At 40.3% G+C, this 15,207-nt stretch overlaps 1 long non-coding RNA gene across 1 annotated transcript; it reads right to left on the reverse strand.

The window, feature by feature from the left end:
- Positions 1 to 867: 867 nt before the first annotated feature.
- On the reverse strand, positions 868 to 4,142 carry LOC126824140 (uncharacterized). Its single transcript, XR_007681497.2, has 4 exons — positions 3,973 to 4,142; positions 2,798 to 2,974; positions 1,684 to 1,779; positions 868 to 1,002 (listed from the first exon to the last, which is right to left on the reverse strand). It is a non-coding gene; the product is annotated as an uncharacterized LOC126824140 (long non-coding RNA).
- Positions 4,143 to 15,207: the final 11,065 nt, after the last annotated feature.

Consider the following 15,207-nt stretch of genomic DNA (forward strand, 5'->3'; position numbering starts at 1 on the left):
AACCTCGTGGGTTTTCTTCGTGCCCTCCGGTTCCCTCCCACTGCTAAAGACCCCTACGCGCAAGCGAATTATTGAAATAAAAGAAAATTAAACCATATATTAATCCCGAAATGACCTAGTTTGTGTCAAGTGGACGTTAAACCCATCTCTCTCTCTCTTTCTCTCTCTCTCTCTCTCTTATATAAATTATTATTTAGACAAGTCTATAATCTAGAACACCGGATTGCGCTGTATCATAAGGTCTGTCATTGAGATAACTAGCGTGCTTTCGATTCTTCGGTTGTACGTGACAAGGAGTAGTGTCGCCTGTCCAACCTCGTAGGTTTTCTCAGAGTCCTCCGGTTTGCTCCCACTGCCAAAGACGCAGACCCGCAAGGGAATTATTGAAATAAATTTGTCCATATGTTAGTCCCGAAATGACCTAGTTTGTGTGGAGTGGACGTTAAACCCCATTTAGTCAATTGGCGTTGCTTCGATCACAGACTTGTACGTGACAAGGAGTGAGGTTATCTGCTTAACCTCGTGGGTTTTCTCCGGGTCTTCCGGATTCCTCCCACTGCTAAAGCCACTACGCACAATCAAATACTTGAAGTAAAATTGTACAATGTGTCAGTCCTGAAATGACTTAGCTTGTGTTGAGTGGTCGTTAAAACCCAAACATCTCTCACCGAATAGATTGGGACAATCCGTGCTGTTGAATTGTGGAGCAGTACCTTAAAAAATAAAACTTCTTTGTTCAAGAAAACTTTATTGAGATCGCAGAAACTGCGAGGAATTTTACAAAGACATGTTACAAAACTGTGTTTTTTTTGTTTATAATAATTCTAGTTTGGAATATGTGATTCGGGGGGGGGGGGGGGAATTGGTTGATGTTGCACAGACTCCATTCTAATATCACCCACACACAAAAAGAATAAATTTAGTGTTCTGGAGTTAAAGGTCTTTAGATTTCTTGATTTTTTGCATGCTTCCGATGTACGATTCATTCAGTTATTCAAATGTCTGAAAATATAAAGATACATGGGTGAATTATGTGAGTATACCCTCCACGGGTCAACAATTAAAGGACCATTGACAGCCAATCATGTAATTTAATGCGGACTTCCTAGAGGTAGTTCAAATGGCAGCCAATCCTTCAATTAATTTCCCACCCGAAAAACTATACGTTGTCCCCTGCCAGGCCCTCTCTCCTGCATCACCGACAATGGGGACAAGGCCGGATAATCCCGATTAACTTTCTCGGCCAACACCGGGATCGAACACGGAGTCTCAAGGTCAGCGAACCAACGCCCCACTCACTGAGCCACCGGCAGCTTAATACATGATTTAATATACTGTTCGAATGGCATTTAGTAATTGAACACATTAAAAATAAACACAACAGTTCTATGAATAACAATCCCCGGTTGTACGTGACAAGGAGTAGGGTCGCCTGTCAAACCTCGTGGGTTTTCTCCGGGTCCTCCGGTTTCCTCCTACTGCTAAAGACCCCTACGCGCTAGCGAATTATTGAAATAAAATTAAACCATATGTTAGTCCCGAAATGACCCCTCTCTCTCTCTCTCTCTATGGATAACAATTACTGTAATTCTATTAAAGCTACGTTTCAACAAAGATTCTCTTGTCGTTAGAACTGTTGTGTTTATTTCAACATGGTTTAATCTTATTCAGCGAAATATTTACCTGGAACACAGCAACTACTACCGTTCCCACAGGCACCAAAGTCTGTTTCATCAATCTCACAGGTGTCACGACAATTACCCACAAACGTACCACAGACTTAAAGGGAAGTTTGGAATATTTTAACAAATGAAATGAAATGAAATGGAGTTTAACATCCTACTGTTTTGCTCCGAACTGGGCTAATGAAGACGGGCATACGCCATACAGTGTGCTATGAGGGGAATTTTGCCCAGACAGCGGCACTACGGCCTACTCTTATATCGAATTCCAACTGTCATGGGATCTTTTACGTGCACGCCAATGTGTACACGAGACCTCGGTTTTTCGTCTCATCCGAATGACTAGACAGCTGTCCTTGTCAGGCCCCCTGTCCTGCATCACTGAAAAGGGGGAACGGAATATTTTAAGAAGATTTCATCCAAATAGATTGGTTTGAAAGATAAGGAATGGATTTTGTCTATGCAATCTACAAACATTTGTTCATTAAATCCACAGCTTACCAAACCATCACAGACTTAAAATGTTTCAAGATCTTTTTAATTGAAAGGGAAGGGTTCGAAAAAATATAAGGAATGGATTTTGCCCAATCTTCCTGATTTGTCGTACTATTCCGTGGACATGATGTTCTTATGAAGCCCAGTAAAAAGAGTAACCTCTGCGCCAACGGTTTGATGAAGAATAGCAAACGCCATGCAGTGTGTTATGAGGGTAATCGTGCTTGGACAGTGGCGTTTCCGTCTAGTTTTGGTCGCATACCAGCCGACATAAGTTATGTACATGAGACCCCGGTTTTCGTGCGTCTCACAACGCAGAAAAATCACTAAGACACGTTCTCTGCCAATAACTCCAGACCTCCTGGCAGTGAACCAACGCCTTGTCACTGAGTCCCCGTGCTGCCTCAGATTGGTAACTTCTGGGTCGGTTCGAACACACTTATCGCTGCCTCCCGAGATAAGTGAGTCCCATAATAGTTACCTCTGAAAAGTGCGAACTGCGAATGGAAAAGAGGAAACCGAGGTTAATTTTAAGTATACAAGAAGAACTGAAAGCAAATTAATTAACATAGAAATTTGCAAAATGTAATTATATACAACGGAATGAAATGTACACTTACATGGATCGAAGCGGATTACCGTGGTTGCTGTTGTAGGAGCTTCTGCAACTTCTGTAGGAGCTTCTGTAACTTCTACAGGAACTTCTATAACTTCTGTAGGAGATTCTGTAACGTCTATAGGAGCTTCTGTAACTTCAAGAGGCTGTATTGTAACATCTATAACAGGTTCTTCATTTACTGGAAATATATTTAATGTACAATATGTTATAATGTCTCAATGGTAATATTTACTGGAAATATATTAATGAACAATATTGTATAATGTCTCCATGGTAATATTAAAGTATCCGCGACTTTTAACAGCTAAAAACAAAACAAAACATGTATATTTATCCAATTTACCGTATCTGTTCTACGTTAGCTCGTGTTGAAAAACACCAACCTGTTTTAAGCGTCGGCATGTATAATAGACGGAGACGGAGTCGTGGAAGGATGTCGGGGGGAGATTGGGTTTAATGTCCTAGTTTCTACCTCAAACCGGGATAATATGGACATGCTGTGCTATAAGGAAATCTACTATGGGCGGGATTCGAGTGTCTCTTCCCAATCTCCATCGAATTCCAACTGCTAATTCTAAATTCCAAATGCCTTGCTCCACTGACAAGTGGAAGCATGACTGAATTCACACCTGAGAAGCAAGACTGAATTCACACCTGAAACACGAGGATCGAACCCCGAACCTCTTGGTTACTGAGACAGCGTTTTACGCACCGAAGTACCGTGGTGGCTCTATGGAGCGAAAACCCCGTTAATGCACCTCGAACAGTTTCACGAGGAACCAAATAAATATCATTTTTTAGTCAATAAGCTCAATAATATGCTGGGGGGGGGGGGGTCTCAAAAATTGTATTCAAAACTATTTCTAAATATCAGTAGAAACATACTTTGGGACCTAAAGGGGGTACAAACATTAGTTAAACTCTGATTCCTATCGACATATCACATTTCATGCCTCTGGCATGTCAACTATTTTTCATTGTATGGTCTGTAAAATGTTGGCCTCCGCTGAAGAATAAACCAAAATGAATTTTGATGCCTTCGGTGTCCCGGGTAAAAAGTTTAAAATTTGAATTAAATAAAAAGGACACTGTGATATTCCATAGTCGTTTCAGCGATCAAAAAAACAAAGAATATGTAAGTTTACCAATAAAATAAATTGTAACATCCTAACTTACTACTTTCAGATTCTTCCACATGCTTCTTTCTGCAATCATGTGGTCGCGATCCAGAAGTGAAAACTCTCTTTCCAAATTTGCCCGCTTCTGACTGCAAGACCAAGGCAAGAACGACAAATACAGCAACGGCTACTGAGAGATTCATGATAAATTTTCTTCGTGTACTATGAACAATCTCTGAACACAAGATCTGTATGATAAAGATCCATCATACAAGCTAGTATTTATACAGAAACTCTGCTCAAAGTGGGCGATTTAATTAAATTATTAATTAGTGTACAAATTCTTTGAAATGTGGCGGAACTCCATTTGTAGATAGATATTAACTACCGTTATTGAGATAATATCAATAAAAGTACCAAATATTAGCTACCATTATTGAGATATTACCGATAAAAGTGTCATTATTTATTTGAAGTGTTGTATATTAATTATATATTAAAAATAAGAATATCAATAAAGAAATTTATCAAAGTAAACAAATCAATTAACCTATTATCATTAAATATATTGGGTATTAATGGGGAAACGTGTTTAGTATATTATATATATACTATTCAAAAAAAGTAGGGGATATTTGATTTTGGGGGCATAATACTAAAATATGCAAATGACTACGAAAAAAGTCACTATAGAACCTAACAGAAGAAACATTTCCAGTTACATGTGACGCCCAAACGCACCAATAGCTACCGCATGGAATGCAGGTGATGCTTGGAATCATCATGGGGGTCCAACCCAAGATTTGCACGACTCTGACTTTGAATGTTACAGTCATTGTGGCATTGAATTCCAGGGTGGAAACATCAGTTTAATTGTTTTAGTGACCAGAAAACAAATTTTGATATGCGTCGGCTTACCCAAAATGAAAGGTTACGTGCCCTTGGCATGCTACAGATCGGCACAACACAGGCGGTTGTGGCGCGGACGATGAATGTTTCTCAATCTGTCATAAGCAGGCTATGGTCCAGATACCGTGATACACAATCTGTACAGGACAGACCACGCTCAGGTCGACCAAGGGCGACAACTCAAGCCCAGGATCGATTTATCCGTACCTTGGCCTTGAGAAATCGTGTCATCACAGCAAATCAGATCAGCGCTCGTCTTCAAACAGACACTGGTGTGAGAGTGAGTGGCCAGACGATTCGGAATCGACTGCATAGGGGTCACCTTCGCGCCCGACGTCCTCGCGTGATCCCTTGTTTGAGAGATCATCACATTCAGGCAAGACGTCGTTGGTGTAGGGATCGTCAACACTGGGATAATCGACGCTGGAGCAATGTGATGTTTTCAGATGAGTCAAGGTTCACTGTTGATTTTTTGGACAGACGTAGGAGGGTGTGGCGTCGTCGAAACGAGCGCTTCCAAGACGTTAACGTCATCAGACATGATCGATTTGGGGGTGGTTCTGTTATGGTGTGGGGAGGCATCACTGTTGCTGGAAGAACGGCTTTACATGTTGTTGCAGGGCGTGTTACAGGCCAGTACTACCGGGACAACATCTTGGCAGTCCATGTTGTGCCGTTCGCACGACGTCATGGCCGCCGTTTCATCTTCTAGGATGACAACGCAAGATGTCACAGGGCCAGGATCGTTACAGGTTACCTCCAACAACAGAACATCACCACATTACCTTGGCCAGCACTGAGTCCCGACCTCTCCCCCATCGAGCATGTCTGGGACATGCTTGGACAGAGGTTACGTCAACGTCAACAACGTCCTGCCAATGTCCAAGAACTTGCTGCTGCGTTGCAACAGGAATGGGACAATCTGGACCAAAATGACCTTAGACGTCTCATTAGGAGTATGCCACGTCGGATCAATGCTTGTTTGGCAAACAGAGGAGGATTTACTCGTTACTGACTTGATTGTGATGCTGTGGTAACTTTGCTGTTTGACCCCGGGTAACATTTTACCCTTATAATGGTCAGTCTGTGCCTTACTTAGTCTAACGATCATTTGGAATAAATCGATGAATGTGAACTTCATTTCATTTTGTCATTTGTTTCTTCGTCAGTTTCATTAGGTGACTTTAATAACACTTAAAAATCAAATATCCCCTACTTTTTTTGAATAGTATATATAGTGTGACTCAGTTCCACTTAAACAAGGAAGTTGGATGACCGAATGGTTAGCTCGTGCGTACTGTATCATAAAGTCTGTCACTGGGTCAACTGGCGTGGTTTCGATTCCCCGATTGTACGTGACAACGAGTAGGGTCGCCTGTCCAACCTCATTGGTTTTCTTTCCCTCTCTCTCCCTCCACATTATCAAGGGGTAAATTATCATATTTCAGCTATATAATATATTCATGCTTAATTATTCATAATAGTAAGTGCAAAGACAAACATGCGGACAAGATACAGACTGATCAGATATTGCAAGCATCAAACAACAACTATCAAAACAATTAAATAGGTCCAAACAACGCCAAGCAATGACAGAGCGTTTGTTTTAAAGCGCACCCCTTTTCGAAGAGAGTGTGACTGGGTGTATGTGACTGGGTGTGGGTGTGTATGCATGTGAGATAGTATAAACACTAATGATTAGTGGACGAAAATCTGTGTGTTCGTCTCCTAACTACCCAGATCGAGAACTCTTGCACCTCTTCTACTTGTAAAATACTCAACAGTCTGTATCTTGTCCGCATGTTTGTCTTTGCACTTACTATAATGAATTATTCAGGATGACTATACTATATAGCTGAAATATGATAATTTACCCCTTGATAATGTGAAGATGAACTGAACTATATATATATATAATATACTAAACACATGTTCTCCATTAATATCCAATATATTTAATGATAATAGGTTAATTGATTTGTTTATTTGATAAATTTCTTTATTGATATTCTTATTTCTATAATAATTAGTTCAATATATAATTAATAGACACCATTTCAAATAAATAATGGCACTTTTATTGGTAATATTTCAATAACGGTAGCTAATATTTGAAACATTTATTGGTATTATTTCAATAACGGTAGTTGATATTTATTTACAAATGAAGTTCAGCCACATTTCAAAGAACTGGTATACCAATTAATAATTTAATCAAATCGCCCACTTTGAGCATGGTTTCTGTATAAATACTAGCTTGTATTATGGATCTTTATCATACAGATCTTGTGTTTGAGCTTGATCATAGTAGACGAAGACAATTTATCATGAATCTTTCAGTAGCCCTTGCTGTATTTGCTCTCTTGACCAAAATCTGTCCTCGAAATTTTCAACCTGTGTGTTCGTCTCCTAACTACCCAGATCGAAAACTCTTGCAACATTACCGGGCACCTCTTCTACTTGTAAAATTCTCAACAGCCGGTTGCTGTGGGATATGTTTAATTTCCATTCAGCTGCCATGTGAGTTCCTTCACTCGCATTCACACAGCATTTATGCTGCGCATTTTTGGGAGAGTTCTGTATCTGTATAAGTATGTCTTGTGGCATTGAAAATGATCAAGATATGCTCAAAAACGAGTAAATTAATGTGCAGTTTTAGTCATATTTTGTTGGACTTAAGTTTTGACTTCAAACTGAAATAATCGAAAATGTGACCGATTGCTTGGCAGATTACAACTGGCCATGATGTTTTTGTACGCCCAGATATTCACGTGGACGTATATTGTCGTCGCCCCTGTCCGTCCGTCCGCCCACTCTACAGGTCACAATTTTTATTCGATTTTGACGAAACTTAAAATATAGGTCTGTACGAAAAATCATGTTTTTAGCTTGTGGACACTCTAGAGGTCACAATTGTCATCTGATTTTGATGAAACTTGGTTCCTTTCGATATTTGCGCATATCAGATTGTAACTTCTAGAATTATGGCACCCGATTGTACGAAAAATCGCGTTTCTAGCTTGTGGTCCCTCTAGAGGTCACAATTATTATGCGATTTAATAAAACCTTTGAATATATCACCATTACACTGTAATAGTGCTTGAGTTCGAATTTCGTGAAAATCGGACCAAAACTGTCGGACAAAATGGCCGCTCCTCGTACGCGATTGGTGTACAAATATGGTATTTCAAGGTTGTGGACCCTCTAGAGGTCATAATTTTGGTCCGATTGTGATGAAACTTGAAATACGTGTTAATAGCCCAGCGAGTCTGGCTGGATGAGCTTTGATAGAATGACTTTATTCTATTACTAGCAGGATACCCGGCTTCGCTCGGGGGTCATAAATCCGAAACGGGAGGGGTAGACTACCGCCACCTGGCCTATGTTACTCCCCGGTCCGAGCTACCCCTGTACCCCAAATTTCAGACTCGGGCAGACCTAGTGTAGCCGCCAACCCCGGACAGACAGACAGACAAACAGACAGACAAACGACAGTCACAAATATTAGTATAGATGCATTGTACCATATGTAAGCAGCTATGATATATAAAATGTAAAAACGAACTGTTGCAATGTTATTCCCGGAAAGACAGACGTCTTAAGAAAACAGTAAGAAGTAAATACACAACATGGAGCAGAAGTAAAGACAGTCAGAGACAAATTCTAGACGATCAAAAGGCTACTAAAATATGTAGTGAGAAAAGATGCATGGGTCGTACGTAGGATGTGGCGACCGGTTTTCCCGCGTCCGCTCTCCACGTCTGACAGAAGACTCATGATGCTACAACTGTTTTATCATGAAATGGTAATTTGAAGATATACCTAATGGAGTTAGGTGGTTCCTTATACCATTTACGGGGAATCCCCTACCCTAATACATGTTGACGCGAACCCATTACGTATATTCATAACTCTGTACTACTTCATCACTTACTAACATATTTGTTATGTGCATATTTTTGAGGTCCCTACCCTCAATGACCAAATGTCATGGAAGATGCGTGAAGCAAGACACGAAAACTAATGCAGTCGAAATTATTTACTAATTAGTTCATCATACTCATAAAATGTGGAAGAAATTATTTACCAATTCTTGATGCTATCTATATGATTTCTAAGGCACGTGGAGTGCTTTTCATTAACTGAGCAACATATGGTAAAATAAGCGCCAATCACAGTTTGCTAGGCTATACAACGTTATACTTTCATAGAAACTCAAGGCCAGTAGCGGATCTGGAAGCTGTGCATGGGGGTGTGGGGGCGGTTCCAAATCTAGGGGCCATCCATAATCCCACCCGCAATGAATGTCAACAAAACACTGGCTCTAATACTGGGCGTCCTGGTAGAACCTAGATCCTATTGCCTATATAGTTGTTCGCCGATCGTTATCTCACCGGAAAGCAGTTTTATTCAAATTGTCATAAAGTTTGTCATAAAAAATATATATGATTGTTGTTGCTTGTTATTAATTTTTTGTGAACCTTAAGGGCAGTGGCTGTAACACTGGGTAACCTGATGGGAGGGGAGAACAGTTGGACACTTTCAGTCAATTTCCTGGCTTTTGAGATCATTGTTGGGGGGGGGGGGCAATGGCAATCAATGGGACAGAATCTCGAGATCTGTCTGCCACGTACAACCGGGGATTCGAAACCACGCCAGTCGACTCAATGACAGACTTTATGATACAGCGCGCGCACACTAACCATTCAGCCATCCAACCCCCCCCCCCCCCCAGATATTATAAGACCACAGAGGAGTGAAAGAAGGATGCCATAACAGAATTGAGCATCGTACGCGAAAAAATATCACATATCAACGTATAATATATATCTGAGCTTTTAATTAATTGGGACTGGGCCAATTCCCTAGCATTTCATTTCATTGATAGGACCAAATTCTTGTGAACGAAAGATAAGATCTGGGACAGAATCTCGAGACCTGCCTGCCAATTCCAACTGTTGTGTAAGAGTCGCCCCACGACCCACTCACTAGTGGTACTACTAACTGGGGGATTCACTATAACGGTAAATATGATGGTGATAAAATAGTATAAGATTATAGAGGAGTGGCAGGATTATGAGATTATGGAATCGGGTGTCGTAGGCGTTAAATATGGATTCTGGGCAGCATGTTTCTGGGGTAATGAAATCCCCGAAAATGGTTCAAGAGAGCAAATACAGCAAGGGCTACTGAAAGATTCATGATAAATTGTCTTCGTCTATTATGATCAAGCTCAAACACAAGATCTGTATGATAAAGATCCATAATACAAGCTAGTATTTATACAGAAACCATGCTCAAAGTGGGCGATTTGATTAAATTATTAATTGTATACCAGTTCTTTGAAATGTGGCTGAACTTCATTTGTAAATAAATATCAACTACCGTTATTGAAATAATACCAATAAATGTTTCAAATATTAGCTACCGTTATTGAAATATTACCAATAAAAGTGCCATTATTTATTTGAAATGGTGTCTATTAATTATATATTGAACTAATTATTATAGAAATAAGAATATCAATAAAGAAATTTATCAAATAAACAAATCAATTAACCTATTATCATTAAATATATTGGATATTAATGGAGAACATGTGTTTAGTATATTATATATATATATAGTTCAGTTCATCTTCACATTATCAAGGGGTAAATTATCATATTTCAGCTATATAGTATAGTCATCCTGAATAATTCATAATAGTAAGTGCAAAGACAAACATGCGGACAAGATACAGACTGATCAGATATTGCAAGCACCAAACAACAACTATCAAAACAAGTAAATAGGCCCAAACAACGCCAAGCAATGACAGAGCGTTTGTTTTAAAGCGCACCCCTTTTCGAAGAGGGTGTGACTGGGTGTATGTGACTGGGTGTGGGTGTGTATGCATGTGAGATAGTATAAACACTAATGATTAGTGGACCAAAATCTGTCCTCGAAATTTTCAACCTGTGTGTTCGTCTCCTAACTAACCAGATCGAAAACTCTTGCAACATTACCGGGCACCTCTTCTACTTGTAAAATTCTCAACAGCCGGTTGTTGTGGGATATGTTTAATTTCCATTCAGCTGCCATGTGAGTTCCTTCACTTACATTCACACAGCATTTATGCTGCGCATTTTTGGGAGAGTTCTGTATCTGTATAAGTATATCTTGTAGCATTGAAAATGATCAAGATATGCTCAAAAACGAGTAAATTAATGTGCAGTTTTAGTCATATTTTGTTGGACTTAAGTTTTGACTTCAAATTGAAATAATCGAAAATGTGACCGATTGATTGGCAGATTACAACTGGCCATGATGTTTTTGTACGCCAACATATTCACGTGGACGTATATTGTCGTCGCCCCTGTCCGTCCATCCGCCCACTCTACAGGTCACAATTTTTATTCGATTTTGACAAAACTTAAAATATAGGTCTATCTCCCAAAGACCTCGGCTCCTTTCAATATTGGATTATGGCCCCTGATTGTACAAAAAATCATGTTTTTAGCTTGTGGACACTCTAGAGGTCACAATTGTCATCTGATTTTGATGAAACTTGATTCCTTTCGATATTGGCGCATATCAGATCGTAACTTCTAGAGTTTGTTTTTTTAGGTATTTGAAGGGCATCAGCTGCATTTGTGTATTTTTGTGGTTTTGTATACTGTTTGAAATAAGGAAATGGTGTGGTGGGGGTCCGTGACATGTCATTTGCTTGAGCTTAGGATTTATAATAGACCGTTGTCAAATAACTGTGATCTTGTCCATTCCCTAAATTTCGCTGAGAACTCCGCTTTACAGCACAGCAAGTATGACATCATGGGATCATCAGAGTACTAAATTTGTACGAGGTTGACCACCAAAATTTCAATTCACTGAAATTCATAGCAGACTGCGGTCAGAATATCATGTCCGTGTTAGTGCAAAAACAAACAAAGTCTCTTTACTCCTTGTATTCTTCCGCATTAAAAGTCTCAATCTAACCTCAAACCAGGCAGAAAATAGAAATTCAATGCCTCTTCATCAATTGTACACCAAAACGTCAATACAGATAAGCATGCAAAATGGCAGGAAAGGAGGGAGAAAAATATATCTAAAAATATATCTGCCTCCTTTATCTTCCTGGATTATGGCCCTTGATTGTTCAAAAAATCACATTATTTTTTTAGCTCGTTCTTTGTCTATCTCTTGCAAAATGTGGACGTATCTTGCATGGCAACCGCTTGTTTCTATAGGAGACAACATTTCTGCTATGTTTGCATTTGCACTAGTGTTGGTTCGATTAATCAATCATTCACCAGCATTATGGCCAACTCGCCAGATCGTCGTTTGTTAAACGATATCAGAGGACTTAGTGACACTGTCGATAGCTCCTTATAATCTGGGGGATCACGTGGCTAAGTGGGTAAGACGCTGGCTCGCTAGCCTGGAGGTCGGGTGTTCGATCCCTGCATTGGCCGAGAAAGTTCATCCAGATTTTCCACCTTGTCAGCTGTCTAGTCCTTCGGATGAGACGAAAAACCGAGGTCCCGTGTATACACTGGAATGCACGTAAAACATCCCTTGGCAGTTAGAATTCGATATAAGAGTAGGCGATAGTGCCGCTGCCCGGGCAAAATTTCCTTCATAGCACACTGTATGGCGTATGCCCGTCTTCATAAGCCCAGTTCGGAGCAGAACAGTAGGACGTTAAACCCCATTTCATTTCATTTCCTTGGAGTCCAACCGAAGCAACTTTATTATTCTGTCTTGTTTTACAATCATTCCTATTTCATCATATTTGTCAATAGGTCAGTGGTTTTCTTATTTTTGAGCATTGATGTCAGAAATGGTTGCCCCAAACATAATTCAACAATGGCAGAGGCGATATCTTTGATATTGCAAACTTGAATGTGTTTCCATAGTTCAGATAAAACAAAAAAATCCTTACAGAAAGAACGTGTGTGTAATTTGATACATCTTTGTTGCTACCTTTTTTTGAACATTTCACAACAAGAACTTCACCTTCACCTTTTTGAATGACTTTTATATGATGGTAATTTCCCTTGTGCTTCAGTTTAAAGTCTTTTTTCAACCTACTCCTTGATCCTTTCGGAAAACTTATTATTGGTTGTACCTCAATTTCGTTCTTGTGTTTTCTCGACATAAGTTTAGATTGGGGGTTTTCACAAAAGTAGCATGTATTATTTTTATCCCATGTTCTTTGATTCCCCATCCAGCTTTACCCAGATTATCTCCTAAAATATGTGTTCAAAATATGTATCCAATTCCAATATCAAGTTAAAATTGTCTTAAATTCCCTTTTGTGTCCATCTGATACTGCACTTAGATCTAACAGTTTCGTCTTTAAAGTATTTATACAGAGGACCAATCAAATCACTGTCCTCAGAGCCCTTGGTGTCATCAAACAGAGTGGAATAAAGGACCGATTTCTGGGTCGTTAACTGAAACACAAAAATAACACGGCAACGTTTGATCAGATTCAAGTATAGAGCCCGGCACTGAAGTTGGAGCCTGGTACTTAAGTGTAGGGCCTGGTACTCAAATAGAGCCTGACACTGAAGTACTGAAATATAAGGCCTAGTGCTCAAGTACAGAGGCCGATAATATGAAGACATTTTAGATATGACAAACTATCTGATGGCCCGGCGCTGCAAGAGTTGAAAGTAGTATAACTCCGAAATCGGAAGCGGTAGTCTAACGCCACCTGGCCCATGTAACTCCCCGGACCGAGCTACCTCTATACATCAAAAATACAGCCTCGGGACGACTATAGTGTAACCGTCAACCCTGAACAGACAGACATACAGACCAACAGACCAACGGCAGACATAATCAATAAGTAGATTGTTCAAACTCAATGTTTATAGTGTGACTGGTTTGACAAATTGTTCAGATCACGTGATCTTACTGACTAATCAGAATGTCTCCTTTTTGAAAAAAAAGGTTAATTTAAAGTACCGCGGTGAGAAAGCTTTGGTTTATAGTGTGACTGGTTTGACAAATTGTTCAGATCACGTGATCTTACTGACTAATCAAAATATCTCCTTTTTGAAAAAAAATGTTAATTTAGAGTCTCGCGGTGAGAAAGCTTTTTCAGTCGCCTCTCCCAAACTCTGGAATAAACTCCCATACGTGACACTTGACATTGAACCATTCAGCTCAAGAAATAATATTTACTATGTGTTTGCCTCGAAAGGATTGTGTTAACGTGACATTAAGATTTATTCAGTTCCTGGGCTTTCTGCAATAAAATGCTATAAAAAAAAAATGATCCTACCCCAGGAAGTCAATGGCCATATTTCTGTACTTACCTTGACTACGATGTATTATTTCTACAGGAGTTATGACGTTTGGTGGAGATGGTTGTTGTTTCGCTGATTATGGCTGCAAAAATGATAATCGACCTCGCTTTGAACGCGACTATTTTGCTGAGCAGCATGAGAATGGATCAACGAGTGAAGCAGGATGCCTCCGTAGAGCTGCACCCCAGTGGAAATACCGTGGAAGCCAACGTGATAAACCTTATACCAGTATCTACAGGCCAACAGGTAAAACAAACTGTGAAGGATGCCCTCCGACCAATAACAAGCCGTGAGATCCACCTTCCTCCCCAATAAGCTGTGAAGGCCCTTTTCTCCCGCGGTTGTACGTGACAAGGAGTAGGGTCGCCTGACCAACCTCGTGGGTTTTCTCCAGGTCCTCCGGTTTCCCCCCACTGCTAAAGACCCCTACGCGCAAGCGAATTATGGAAATCAAACTGAACCATATTTAGTCCCGAAATGACCTAGTTTGTGTCGAGTGGACGTTAAAACATCGCTCTCTCTCTCTCTCTCTCTCTCTCTCTCTCTCTCCCCACTAACAAGTCGTGTAGAGGCCACTAAGTTGTGAAGGTTCCTTTCTCCCACTAAAAAGCCGTGGAAACGTCCGTTAAACCACACGAGCAAAAAAACAAACCTATCCTCAGCTTTACATTTTTCTATCGGACAATAATGTTTATTATGACATGTTTCATTAGAACTGGTCTAATGGAGACGGGCATACGACATACAGTGTGCTATGAGTGACATTTTGCCCGGACAGCGGCGCTACGGTCTACTCTTATATCGACTTCCAACTGCCAAGGGATCTTTTAGGTGCACGCTAATGTGTACACGGGACCTCGGTTTTTCGTTCCATCCGAACGACTAGACAGCATTCCTTGTCAGGCCCACCGTCCTGCATCACTGACAAGGGGGAACCACGCTGGAAAATCTGGATGAACTTTCTCGCCCAATGCTGGGATCGAACACCCGACCACCAAGCTAGCGTCCTACCCACTTAGCCACCGTGGCCCCAGAGGATTGGAGGAAAAACCTAGATCAACAAGTGAACATATTGACGTGTATCC

This window comes from Patella vulgata, chromosome 6 (assembly GCF_932274485.2).
Source record: "Patella vulgata chromosome 6, xgPatVulg1.2, whole genome shotgun sequence".
NCBI lineage: Eukaryota > Metazoa > Mollusca > Gastropoda > Patellidae > Patella > Patella vulgata.